Source organism: Anomaloglossus baeobatrachus, chromosome 4, assembly GCF_048569485.1.
Source record: "Anomaloglossus baeobatrachus isolate aAnoBae1 chromosome 4, aAnoBae1.hap1, whole genome shotgun sequence".
NCBI lineage: Eukaryota > Metazoa > Chordata > Amphibia > Anura > Aromobatidae > Anomaloglossus > Anomaloglossus baeobatrachus.
The window spans coordinates 401,555,813-401,569,761 of NC_134356.1; positions in this window are offsets into that span (position 1 = coordinate 401,555,813).

The window sequence follows — 13,949 nt, forward strand, 5'->3', positions numbered from 1 at the left end:
TTTTTGTCTGACTTCGGTGTGCCTGACCGGGAGTGTGGGGTGTGTTGGTGTTGTTCTGTGATGACCTGGCTTGTCCAGGGCGCCACATTCCCCCTTAGTAAAATGCAGACCGTCCGCGGGCTGCCCGTCCATCACCGGTTTTATTTTCACAAACTGAAAAAGATAAACGGTCAACAGGTTACAATTATAATAACATCTTCCCACATCGGGAGGCATGGTTACTTAAACGTTGCTATACGGTAACGGCTTCCGCTCTCTCCCACCCAAGCAACCTGGCCCTGATGCTGCCCCTAAGCAAACAGGCAGCACCCCTTGACCCCAGTCCAGCACAAGTTACCCAAGCGGGTTCTGTCCTTTTCAGGGGACCCACGTCCATGGGGAACCCCTGAAACCCCCGGAGGATCGCCACCGGTTGCGGTAGTGGCGGGCCTGGGCCATCACTTCCCTCCAGGCCCATCCTCCAAATCAGCCTCTCCGGAGGCGGTTACCGTAAAGCCATAAAACACATTTTATTTACAAACCACAAGTTCGTGGTTTCCCTGCCAGTTCTCGGGCTTGTCCGTTGTAGTTCCTACGCATTTGGTAAAGGGGTCCCAATGGGGACCAGTTGCCGGCAACGACCGGTTCAAATCAAGGCTTCAATCAGGTGAATCTTCGGTTATCATTCTTATCATTCATTTACAACTTTTAAACGGTACTTTCAACACACACAAATTCCCCCCCCACTAAAGAGTAGTTTCCCTGTAACTAAGTGGGGGTCTACCTAGGTTGGGACGAGTGGACCTCCGGGGCCCGGTGTCAGTGGTGACAGGCAGTGTGGCAGAGGGAACCATCAGTTCCTCCTCCCTGCTATCGTGTGGGGCAGGCGAAGGCATAGGGGAGCTGGGTACAGGTTTATCCCTGGGCACTGGCTCATGGTTGACTACTTCCATTACTTCCTCATCCACGGGTTGTGGGAACAGTATCACTGGAAGAATCACCACGCCGTTCTGTGTAGGCCAGTCTGCTGGGAAATCACCCATTATGGTGTGGATTACCTCTTCTGCCTTCTCCGCCGGTCTGGGAACCGGAGCTTCAGCTGCCACCCTCAATGCTGGTGGGCACCTCTTTAGATGGTCCCGGGAAACCGTGGCCAGAGTTCCCCCCTGGTCACGACTGATCTGGTAAGCCTTCCCATTCTCCCATCCGGTGGGCTGTATGACATATGGGGTTTGCTCCCACTGATCATCCAGCTTGTGGGTCCTCCTTTTTCGCTTCAGCACTACATCTCCAGGCTAGAAAGGACCAGCAGACGCCTTCTGATTGAAGCGCTGCTCCTGCTGTTCCCGACTCCGACTCAAGTTCTTTTCAACGTACTCCTGGATTTGTCGGTACTGCACCCTCCGCTGAGTGTCCCATTCAGCTGTCGAAGGAAGTGCTTCCGGGGCTTCCAACCCCATGTCCAGATCCACCGGTAGCCGGCCGGGGCGAGCCCTCATCAGGTATGCTGGGGTGCATTTCGTTGATCTGGAAGGGATATTGTTGTACATATCAACCAGGTCAGGTAGCTTTTCCGGCCACAGGTTCCGTTCTTCTAGCGGCAACGTCTTAAGGATGCCCAGGACCAGGTGGTTCATCTTTTCACACATGCCGTTGGTTTGGGCATGGTAGGGCGTGGTCCGGATTTTCTTGCAGCTGTACAACTGACAAAATTCTTGGAATACCTCCGCTTCAAAGGCCGGGCCTTGGTCAGTAAGCACCTTCTCAGGGTATCCATGTGGTCGGCAGAAATAAGCCTGGAACGCTCTAGCGGCAGTACGGCCGGTTAGGTCCTTGAGTGGGACAACCACCATGAACCTCGAATAGTGGTCCACAATGGTTAGAGCGTAGGTGTACCCACTTCGGCTGGGGGTGAGCTTTACATGGTCCAGGGCAACCAGCTCCAGCGGTTGATGTGTAACAATCGGGTGTAGGGGCGCCTTCTGGCTGGCCTCGTCTTTCCTTCTCAGCGTGCAAGGGCCACATTCTTGGCACCAGGCCTCTACAGATTCCCGCATTCCACTCCAATAGAACTGCTCCCTCAACAGCATCTCTAGTTTCTTCCATCCGAAGTGTCCAGCACCATCATGGTATGCTTGCAGGACGGTGGGCACATTAGCTTGGGGAATCACCAACTGGCGAATCTTCTCATGGGTCTTTGGGTTAATCAGCTCACGGTACAACTTCCCCTGGTGTAGATACAGCCAGGTCCGTTCTCGCCACAGGCGTTGGGCTTCGGCTGGGGCGCCAGGGTCTATCCCAGCAGCGCCTTGTTCCACCAGGATCTTGACTAGGCGGACAGCGGGTGCCTGGTCCTGAGCTTCTTGCCACTCCTGGCTGGGCAGCGGGTCCAGGTTTACCCGTTGTTGATGGACATGCACCTTCTCAGTTGGCGGCCGATGAAATGCGGGCAACTCAATCTCTTCGAGGTCGTCATCCTCGGGCCCTTCTTCTGACCGGTGGGGCATCCGAGAGAGTGCATCGGCATTAACGTTGGCACGGCCGGCCCTGTACTTGATGGTGAAATCGTAGTTGGCTAGCCTGGCCCCCCACCGCTGTTCCAACGTGCCCAGCTTGGCTGTGTCCAGGTGGGTCAGCGGGTTATTATCCGTGAAAGGGGTGAACTTAGCTGCTGCCAGGTAATGGCGGAACCGCTCGGTGATAGCCCACACCAGTGCCAGGAGCTCAAGCTTGAAAGAGCTGTAGTTCTCAGGGTTGCTCTCAGTCGGTCGGAGCTTTTGGCTAGCATAAGCAATCCCTTTTTCCTTTCCGTCTTGGACCTGGGATAGGACTGCCCCCAAGCCTACATTGCTGGCATCGGTGTAGAGGATGAAGGGGTGGCTGTAATCAGGGTATGCTAGGATTTCTTCTCCGGTCAGGGCCGCTCTCAGCTGGCGGAAGGATTCCTCATGCCTTTCTTCCCACACCAGTGGGGCTCCTAGGGGTCTACCACCTTTGGTCTGTCCCACGAGGAGATCTTGCATGGGGGCAGCCATCTTCGTGTACCCCTTGATGAAGCGGCGGTAATACCCCACCAGGCCCAAGAACTGCCTCACCTCCCTCACCGTGGTCGGCCTCGGCCAGTCCTGGATGGCGGTGATTTTCTCGGGGTCAGGGGCGACACCTTCTGCACCAACCACATGCCCTAGGTACTGCACTCTGGGTTTCAGCAGATGACACTTTGAGGGCTTCAACTTCATCCCATATTTAGCAAGGGACGCAAACACCTCAGCTAGGTGCTCCAGGTGGGCCTCATATGTCTGGGAGTACACAATCACATCATCCAGGTACAGCAAGACGGTCTCGAAATTTAGATGCCCCAGACAGCATTCCATCAGCCGTTGGAAGGTTCCAGGGGCATTGCACAGCCCGAACGGCATGCTATTAAACTCGCAGAGTCCCATAGGGGTGGCAAATGCAGTCTTCTCTCGGTCTTCTGGCGCCACAGCCACCTGCCAGTACCCACTGGTGAGGTCAAGGGTGGAAAAGTAGTTAGCGGTTCTCAGCGCAGCCAGGGATTCCTCAATACGGGGCAGAGGGTAAGCGTCCTTATGCGTTATCTGGTTAATTTTCCGGTAATCCACACACATCCGCATGGTGCCATCCTTCTTCTTAACCAGTACCAACGGGGCAGCCCAGGGACTACAGCTGTCCCTAATAACCCCTGCCTCCTTCAGGTTCCTCAACATGTCCTTGGTACATTGGTAGTGTGCAGGGGGAATAGGCCTGTACCTCTCTTTGATAGGGGGGGTGCTCACCGGTGGGGATATGGTGTTGGACCCCTTTAATCTGCCCAAAGTCTAGGGGATGTTTGCTAAGAACTCGCTCATACTCCCGTACCACCCGGTATACCCCCTTCTTTGTGATGTGTAGGGGTATCGTCAGTGCCTACGTGTAGCTGTCAGCACCACTCGTCTAACTCCCCTTGGGATGGGTGAGTGCTGGCAGTAGGTAGTGAGGTTGGGGGAACGGCCTCGCGGATGGTGTGGGTATCCAGAGTGAGCAACTTGGCAAGGGTAGCGTACCGGGGAAGCCTGACTTCTTTCTCCCCGCAGTTCAGCACCCTCACGGGCACTCTCCCCTTCTTTACATCTACCACCCCCCGGGCGGCCATTACTGTGGGCCAGTGTTCAGACAGCATGGGTTCTATCATGGCGGGGTAGTCACGCCCTTGGGGCCGTACCGCTGCCCTACACCAAATCATCATCTCGTTCCTAAGAGGTACAATCAAAGGGGCAACATCCATCACTCTCACCCCACCAATCTCTCCTCCTGTCGAGTTCACATGTCGGCGGTACATCAGGGCTCGGATTTCACGCTGCACCGCTCTCTGTCGGCTCCCCGCCGCCGTGGCGGCCAGCTGCTGCAGTAGGGTCAGCACGTCACTCATACAGTGCTCCATCACGTTAGTCCCTAGCACTACCTTCGGTTTATGATCACGGGGTTCATTCATTTTCACAATCATACCCTGGTGTTGCAGTTCAGCTCGTCCCACAGTCATGGCCGCTTGTTTTTAGCCCACTTGGGTCAATGGGAGTCCATCAGCAGCAATCAGTGTCATACTGGTGTCTGGGGGAGCCAGTTCATCTTTTCCCCAATACCGTTGATACAGTGTGTATGGTATAGTGGTTACCTTTGATCCAGTGTCCAGGAGAGCCACCACCGGTATGCCGTCCATGGCCACGGGGATGATGGGCCAGGCTCCGATGTACCGGTCCCACCAGTCTGGGGGGCCATGGGGTTCTACTCCTGAGGATTGGCCCGTGGCCCCAGGGGTTGCTCGTTTTAACGGACACCGTCGGGAGTAGTGGCCGGGTTTGCTGCACCTGTAACAGATTGGGGGTCCATACCGTGAGGCATTGGCCCTTCTCCGCTGCATCCAGGGGACGTCCTCAGGGCTGTCGGCGAGCTGCATCTTCACCGGGGCCTGGGATCTGGTCGGAGGCTGGAGTGCGGCGAGGATCTTAGCGAGGTCCCCATCCATGCGGCGAACCTGAGCAGCGAGTTCTTCCATCGTTCCACTTGGGGCTGCAGGTGCTGGAGGTGCTGGTAGGGTAGGGGCCACCATGACAGTCTCAACCGGCCATGGGGCTAGCTCAGGGTATTCAGATACGGGGGGTTGCAGAGGTTTGATGGCCCGTTCCTTTAACACGGCAAAGTCCACATCAGGGTGTTCTAGGGACCACAGCCGAAGTTGTTTGCGGTCCTCTAAGGACCTCATCCCCTGCACAAACTGCTCACTTAACATTTTGTTGCTGTCCACACTGTTGATGGTGTCCACTTCAATGTGCGGAGTGCGGTTTGCAGGCGCAAGGCATATTCCCGAATGCTATCTGCGGGCCGCTGCCGGCATTGATAGAACTGCATCCACAACTCTGTCTCGGTACGGGTCTCAAAGGCAGTCTGCAGCTTCTCAAAGATGGTGGCTACAGAGGACCGGTCCCCCTCGGCCCAGGTCTCCACCTCCTGCTCAGCCGCGCCGGTTAGCTGCCCTAGCGCTGCATGTTGCTTATCAGTCAGGGGGTACAGTTCTAGTAGCGGACTAAGCTTCTTCCGGAAAACCTGCAAGGCATCAGGTTTCCCATCGTACTGCGGCAGCCAGGCAGCTCCGGGCACATAGGGCAAGGAGAACGGCATCACCTGAGTGAGAGCTGGGGCCGGGACGCCCCCCGCCAGCGCGGCCGGGACCTGGGGTGGGCCCATTCCCATCTACGGGCGCCCCCACGGCTGCGACCGCCGCTCCTCCAGCGGCTTCCTTGGGCGCAGACATCTTGTTTCCGTCCCCCTTAGTCTCTTTTCAGCTCCTCCTCTACAGGGGCGGGGTTTAGGCCTTCACGCCTCCACTGCTCGAGGAGACGCTCGAGCGGGAAGTTTTCGCGCCCAAGATGGCGGCTTTTCAAATTTTTCAGCCAGACACCTCTGGCGGTCACAAGGCGCACCTCTACCAGACGGCAGAGCGGTAAGATCCTGTTCGTGACGCCAAGTTGTCGCGGGCGGAGGAGGGGACGCTGCGCTCTCCCACTGCTCGGGTCCGGCTACTGCCGCTGCTCAGTGGTGGCTCGAGCGGTGGGCCGGATCCCGGGGACTCGTGCGGTGTTCCTTGCCCATGAGTGAAAAGGGGGATTTGATTGTGGGGATTAGATATTGTCTGTGACGCCACCCACGGTTGTGGTGAGATTGGTGACACCACTGCTGCTCTGGACGTGGATCCTGGGAGCGATGACAGGGAGCAGCCTGGATGTTAGTTCTCCCCTCCGTGGGTAGGGGGTTGGTTGTCCTGGGGCCCGGTGATGGGGGTAGGGATGGATGGCAGGCGGGTTACGGGGCCTGGTGAGGTGCAGGGTCGCGGGGGCAGTGCTGTGCCACACGGCACGGTGGTACTCACTGAGCCAGTAACGAATACACAGTCTCCGGTGAAACAAACGGCAGGATGGACGGGTCCCACAGGCTCTGGCCCTGGGAACTTTAGCCTTGGCGGTGACTGTGTTTCCCTCTCTCGGTTGGACTGTTGCCTTCTGTCGGGACTTGGCTGCTGGGAAACCCAGGAGGTTCCCTTCGCTAACGGATTTGGCAAATTCACGGCGACTCCTAGCCTTGCCGGGATCCGTAAGCCCCTGCCGGATGGTGCTGGCTTCTTTTTGCGTACCGGTCCGGTACCGCCGGGCCACCGCCCGTCCACGGTCCTTACGGCAAGCTCCAATAGGCCACTCCTGCAGATGGTCACCACCGTCTGCCAACCTTGCTGATCCGTCCGGGCTACACACCCGGACCAACTTCAGGCTTCTCTACTGCCACTTCCCTCCTTCCACTTTCACTTCCAAAACTAATCTCATCTGCCTTACTTTTCCCGCCTCCAGGACTGTGAACTCCTCGGTGGGCGGGGCCAACCGCCTGGCCCACCCCCTGGTGTGAACATCAGCCCCTGGAGGAAGGCAACAAGGGTTTTTGTCTGACTTCGGTGTACCTGACCGGGAGTGTGGGGTGTCTTGGTGTTATTCTATGACGGCCTGGCTTGTCCAGGGCGCCACACAAACGATGACCCAACTTTCGTTATCTGCCAATGTTGTAAACATCGACTCAGCAGAGGCAAAAATTCAAATAATTTGACTACTACATGCAGGAACTGGGACATGCGCAAGCAACATGCATTACTTTGTGAATCTTCCTTCACTAAAATGTGAACTACCTGGCCTACCCAACCACCGGCAGCCAAATCAACCACGTCTGCTGCTTCTTCCTCCTCCTGTGTCACCATCAAATTTATTCTCTCATAGGTCTCCGACCGCAGAACGTCCACTTCTATGTTCGCTACTGATGAGTGAGAGGTTATTAGCTGTTATGGAAGTGACCATATCTGGTGTTTTTGACCCATGAGAGACACCGAGGCCACATCCTGTGTGTTGCATGAACCATACCTCCCTGCTGTGCAAACACATTATGGGGAAATGAGGGGGGGGATTGATGCCACTGTCCAGATGTTTGTCAGAAATGTTTTTAAATATCAAGACTCCAATATGGGTCAGCAAGTTGTATCTTATCTGTAGTGCCAAGGTTCTGGGAGCAAGAGGCCTATGCTTTTCACTCATGCATCTCTTGATTTTTTTTTAAATGATAATGCCAGCCCGCATCCTGTGTGTTGCATGAACCATACATCCCAGGTGTGCAAACACAAAATGGCGAAATGTGGGGGAGAGTTAAACCACTGTCATGCTGTCCTGTTGTCTGTTTTTAAATATTTCTGTTATTCTTTATTTCATTATGATCACCATCCCTGTGAGATCTAAAAAGAAATAAAAAGTAAGGGATATATTATATATGTACAGTAAAAAGATCCATTTAAATTAGTTTATTAAGTTCACAGTCCTGTTCAGACCACGAGGATGCATGGTCTATAGTTTGTGGATCCAGAACGCTTCTCCATGCAGAAGCGGTCTTTCAATACTGCCACCTGTCCTAGAAACTTTAACCTGCTCAATTACTTAGTATTTGAGCTGCGATATTGAATGTTTTTCTTTAAAATGTTGTGTTAAAGGTAAGAGAAGATTTTCATGTCTAATCGTCAACTTCATTACAATGCTGTCCTCTTGTCCCCTTTGCAGAACAGCACCCCCAAAGTATGATATTTCCACCCCCATGCTTCACAATTGGAACTCTGTTTTTGGGGTTGTACTCATCCTTTATTTTCCTCCAAACATGGTATATAGAGTTGATACCAAAAAGTTCTATTTTGGTCTCATCTGACCACATGGCCTGCTACCATGCCTCCTCTGGATCATACAGACGGTCATAGGCATACTTGAAATGGGCCTGGACATGTGCTGGCATGAGCAGAGGGATTTTGTGTGCCCTGCAGAATTTGAATTCATAACACTGAACCCTGTTGCTAAAGGTAATCCTTGAGATTGTGATCCCAGCTCTCTTCATATCATTGACCAGGTCCTCCCATGTAGTTCTGGGCTGATTTCTGACCTTTATCAGAATCATCCTTACCCCAGGAGGTGATATCTTGCATGAAGCGCTAGACTGAGTGATATTGACAGTCATCTTGTATTTCTTCCATTTTGTAATAATTTCTCCAACAGTTGTTGCCTGCTCAACAAGCTGTTTGTCAATTGTCCTGTAGCCTATCCCAGCCTTGTACAGGTCTACAATTTTGTCCCTCTTGTGCTTAGGCTGGTTTCAGACATCCGTGTTTAATCAGGTACCAGTCACACGCATGGTTATGGTCATACTTGTGACATCCGTGTTTGCATACGTGTGACACATACCGGGTAAAACACCTGTCTTAGTAATGAAAAGATGTTCTATATTTACCTGTATCCAGCAATGCTGTCTCCGGCTCTGCTGCCTCCCGCTCCTGATCCCCGTTCATTATTTTAATTGATTATTCACTGCCTGAGGATCTGGAAGCCGGAGCATCGCGGGAACAGGCTGGGTGCAGCACAGCTGAGGATAGCACCACCAGGGACATCACCGGGGACATCCCCGGTGACAGGTGAGTATACAGCAGTTTGTGCAATGACATCCAGGGATTCATCAGGGTTCCGAATGAACTTTCATGAACCCCTGAAAGTCACCATCATGACAATCGCTGTAGCGCAGCTGTCGCAGGGGAGTCATCAGGAGGTCATCAGAGTTCATTGGGAAATCTGATGACCTCCTGGACGTCCCTGCACACACTGCTGGCAGGATACTCACCTGTCACTAGCGATGTCCCCAGCGATGCTGTCCTCGGCGATACTGTCCTCGGCGGTGCTGTCTCCTGCGCTGTCACCGCGATGCCCCTGCTCCCAGCTGCTCACTGCGGTGAATAATCAATGAAAATAATAAGTGGGGGTCAGGAGCAGGAGATAGCAGATCCGGAGACAGAATCGCTGGATACAGGTAAATATAGAAAATCTTTTTATATAAAAACCCGTGTTTTCTCCGGTACGTGTCACACTGATGTCACACGGATCACATCAGTGTGCGGTCCGTGTGACACCCATGCTGCTGGAGAAAAAACGGGCACGTCTCCATGTGAAATAGCAGGCCACATGGTCCATGTGAAAACACGGCAGTGTTAGTACACAATAGGGTAACATGGGTATGTGTGACATCCGTGTTAAACACGGATGTCACACGTACCTAAAACACGGACGTCTGAAACAAGCCTAAGACAGCTTATTGGTCTTGGCATGGTGGAGATGTTGGAGTGTGATTGATTGAGTATGTGGAAAGGTGTCTTTTATTCAGGTAAGGAGTTCAAACAGGTGAAATTAAAACAAGTAATGAGTGCAGAGTAGAAGGCGTTCTTAAAGAAAAAATAACAGATCTGTAAGAGCCAGAATACTTTCTGGTTGGTAGGTGATCAAATACTTATTTCATACAATAAAATGTAAATTAATGAATGAATGAATTAATTAAGTTATTAATTAATAACTCAGAGGCCTTTTAGGTAGACAGGTCTAAATTGTGGGTTTCTAGTGTTGCGGCTAGGGATATTCCAGCCTGTGCAGGAGCCATTAGGGGCTGTGCAGATCAGGATATTAGACTGTACAGAAAACAATAGGGTTCAGGTGTGGCTGCTTTGAAATAGGCTTTATTGTCCCTTTAACCCGTGTTGGAATACTTATGTAAGTAACAAATAGTCATCTTTAGATTCATTCATGAAATGTAAAGAAAAAATGTATAGAACAATTGATGCAGTCAATTTTAACTACACTAACTGAAATAAGTGTCGCTTACTAATTCACTTACATTGTTGGATTAAAGGGATTTTGTAATAGCATGCAACAATGTAGAGGTCCAGCACTAACCACTAACCGCTTGCCCACTACCTCCATTTAGCAACAATGTTACGGTTAGTAAAAAGAATGACTATAGGCGGTGCGCTACACAGAGTAAAAACTCATGGCAATGCAAAAATAGTAAGAATTTATGCAGCAGCATTCACCCTTTGTGTCCACAATTCTTTATTTTAAGTCCATAAGATCAACAAATTATGGGGTGCAGGGAAAAGGGAGAGGGGAATGTCCGGACGACAGCCGTTTCGCGTGTGCCAAGCAGTGCAAAACATGCAAAATGGCTGCTTCTTCAATTCTGTCTATATTTAAAGGGATTTTCCACTACTGGACATCTCTTTTTGATTACCCTTACTGTGCTAAGTCAAATATGAAAAAAAACATTTACTTGTGGAACTTGTGATCACTCACAAAGTGATCTTGTCACATTATTTACAGTCATATGAAAAAATTTGGGCACCCCTATTAATGTTAACCTTTTTTTCTTTATAACAATTTGGGTTTTTGCAACAGCTATTTCAGTTTCATATATCTAATAACTGATGGACTGAGTAATATTTCTGGATTGAAATGAGGTTTATTGTACTAACAGAAAATGTGCAATCTGCACTTAAACAAAATTTGACCGGTGCTAAAGTATGGGCAGCCTTATCAATTTCTTGATTTGAACACTCCTAACTACTTTTTACTGACTTACTAAAGCATTAAATTGGTTTTGTAATGTCAATGAGCTTTGAACTTCATAGGCAGGTGTATCCAATGATGAGAAAAGGTATTTAATGTGGCCACTTGCAAGTTGTTCTATTTGAATCTCCTATGAAGAGTGGCATCATGGGCTCCTCAAAACAACTCTCAAATGATCTGAAAACAAAGATTATTCAGCATAGTTGTTCAGGGGAAGGATACAAAAAAGTTGTCTCAGAGATTTAAACTGTCAGTTTCCACTGTGAGAACATAGTAAGGAAATGGAGGAACACAGGTACAGTTCTTGTTAAGCCCAGACGTGGCAGGCCAAGAAAAATATCAGAAAGGCAGAGAAGAATGGTGAGCACAGTCAAGGACAATCCACAGACCACCTCCAAAGACCTGCAGCATCATCTTGATGCAGATGGTGTCAATGTGCATCGGTCAACAATACAGCGCACGTTGCACAAGGAGAAGCTGTATGGGAGAGTGATGCGAAAGAAGCCGTTTCTGCAAGCAAGCCACAAACAGAGTTGCCTGAGGTATGCAAAAGCACATTTGGACAAGCCAGTTACATTTTGGAAGAAGGTCCTGTGGACTGATGAAACAAAGATTGAGTTGTTTGCTCATACAAAAAGGCGTTATGCATGGAGGCACAAAAGCACGGCATTCCAAGAAAAGCACTTCCTACCCACAGTAAAATTTGGTGGAGGTTCCATCATGCTTTGGGGCTGTGTGGCCAATGCCGGCACCGGGAATCTTGTTAAAGTTGAGGGTCGCATGGATTCAACTCAGTATCAGCAGATTCTTGACAATAATGTGCAAGAATCAGTGACGAAGTTGAAGTTACGGAGGGGATGGCTATTTCAGCAAGACAATGATCCAAAACACCGCTCCAAATCTACTCAGGCATTCATGCAGAGGAACAATTACAATGTTCTGGAATGGCCATCCCAGTCCCCAGACCTGAATATCATTGAACATCTGTGGGATGATTTGAAGCGTGCTGTCCATGCTCGACAACCATCAAACTTAACTGAACTGGAATTGTTTTGTAAACAGGAATGGTCAAAAATACCTTCATCCAGGATCATTAAAAGCTACAGGAAGCGACTAGAGGCTGTTATTTTTGCAAAAGGAGGATCTATAAAATATTAATGTCACTTTTATGTTGAGGTGCCCATACTTTTGCACCGGTCAAATTATGTTTAATTGCAGATTGCACATTTTCTGTTAGTACAATAAACCTCATTTCAATCCAGAAATATTACTCAGTCCATCAGTTATTAGATATATGAAACTGAAATAGCTGTTGCAAAAACTCAAATTGTTATAAAGAAAAAAGGTTAACATTAATAGGGGTGCCCAAACGTTTTCATATGACTGTATGTCAAAGGAGTGCTGTAGAAAAATCACGAACATGTGACTGGCCCCATAGACTATTACAGGTATAAATGCTATCCATAGAAACCATGGAAAACACTCGTACATGAAAAATGTGCATCTGAATAAGCCCTTACACTAATAACATTGTAATGCAAAAGTGAGTAGAACTCCTGACTCTTTCATTTGTTATATATATATTTTTTTTATATATATATATATATATATATATATATATATATATTATATAATATATATATATATATATATATATATATATATATATATATATATATATATATACACATATATACACATGCCTTCTAATCCAGACATTAATTTTTAAATAATTGTATATCTTGAGCCGGGGGTGAACATGAACATCTTGGGGCATTATAGCAGAAATCCTAATTGGGCCCCCCCACAAAAAAATATATTATTTGGTGGGGTAAGAGAAGAACATATCTCAGAATTTATAAAGTATGATGCCAACACAAAGTGCCCCCCCAAACACAGTGTGACACAGCATAGTGAATTTCTACATAATACCCTCCATAAACAAGGTTTGATGACCCTACATTACTTTCCACCTTGTAAAGTATGATACTCCCACAGCGAAGCCAACACAGTCACCCTGATACAGCCTTACAGAGTAATGGCCCCTGCACTCTCCTTGATACAGTATGATGGCCCCAACACAACCCTCTAGACTGTATAATTTCTTGCAACAGTATAATGACCCTGACTAGTCCTCCAAACAGTATAATGGCCCCCCATAGCCCTCCAAAAAAGTATAATGGTCCCCCATGTAGCCCTTCAAACATTAGAATAGCCCACATAAAGTCCTCTAAACAGTATATTGGCTCCCATATAGTCTTCCAAACAGTTTTAGCCACCCTCCCATAACCCTACAAACAGTATAATGGTGGCTACATAGCCCTGCAATCAGTTTAGTATTCTCTACATAGCCCTCAAAACAGTGAAATGGCCCCTACATAGCTCTCCAAATATTATAATGCCCCTACATAATTCTCCAAACTGAAAAAAGACATTCATTAGCCTTGCACACTGTTTAATGCTATCCCACACATGGCCCTGCAAACTGTATAATGAGCTCAACTGATTTATTTAATTAAATAAATAAATAAATAAATAAAAATACTACACGTTTCCCCAGTAATCCGGTGTCCACAGCATATATTATGAAGCTCTGCACAGCTTTACAGAGTAGGCATGAAGTGACGTAATCACGTTCACTGCACTGAGATGTCAGAGATTAAACACGCATGGAGGAGGGTGTTAGGTCCCTGTGCCTTTATTGCTACTAACTTTATTGGCATGGTCTGCTGCTATTAGTGGAGCGCTACTGCTTGAAGCTCTGGGAGGGCCGAAGAAAGATCTATAACAAAGTTCTTCCTAAAGTGGGAAATTATCTTATGTGGTGCTTTACTTTTGGTTTTTAACATTCTCTATATATCATATAGTTCATAGGACACATCAGTAAAGAGTGTCTATGTATTAGTGATATTTTTTCAGTTAAGCTTTCTAGGTGTTAAGTTAACTAATTACATCTCTTTGTAG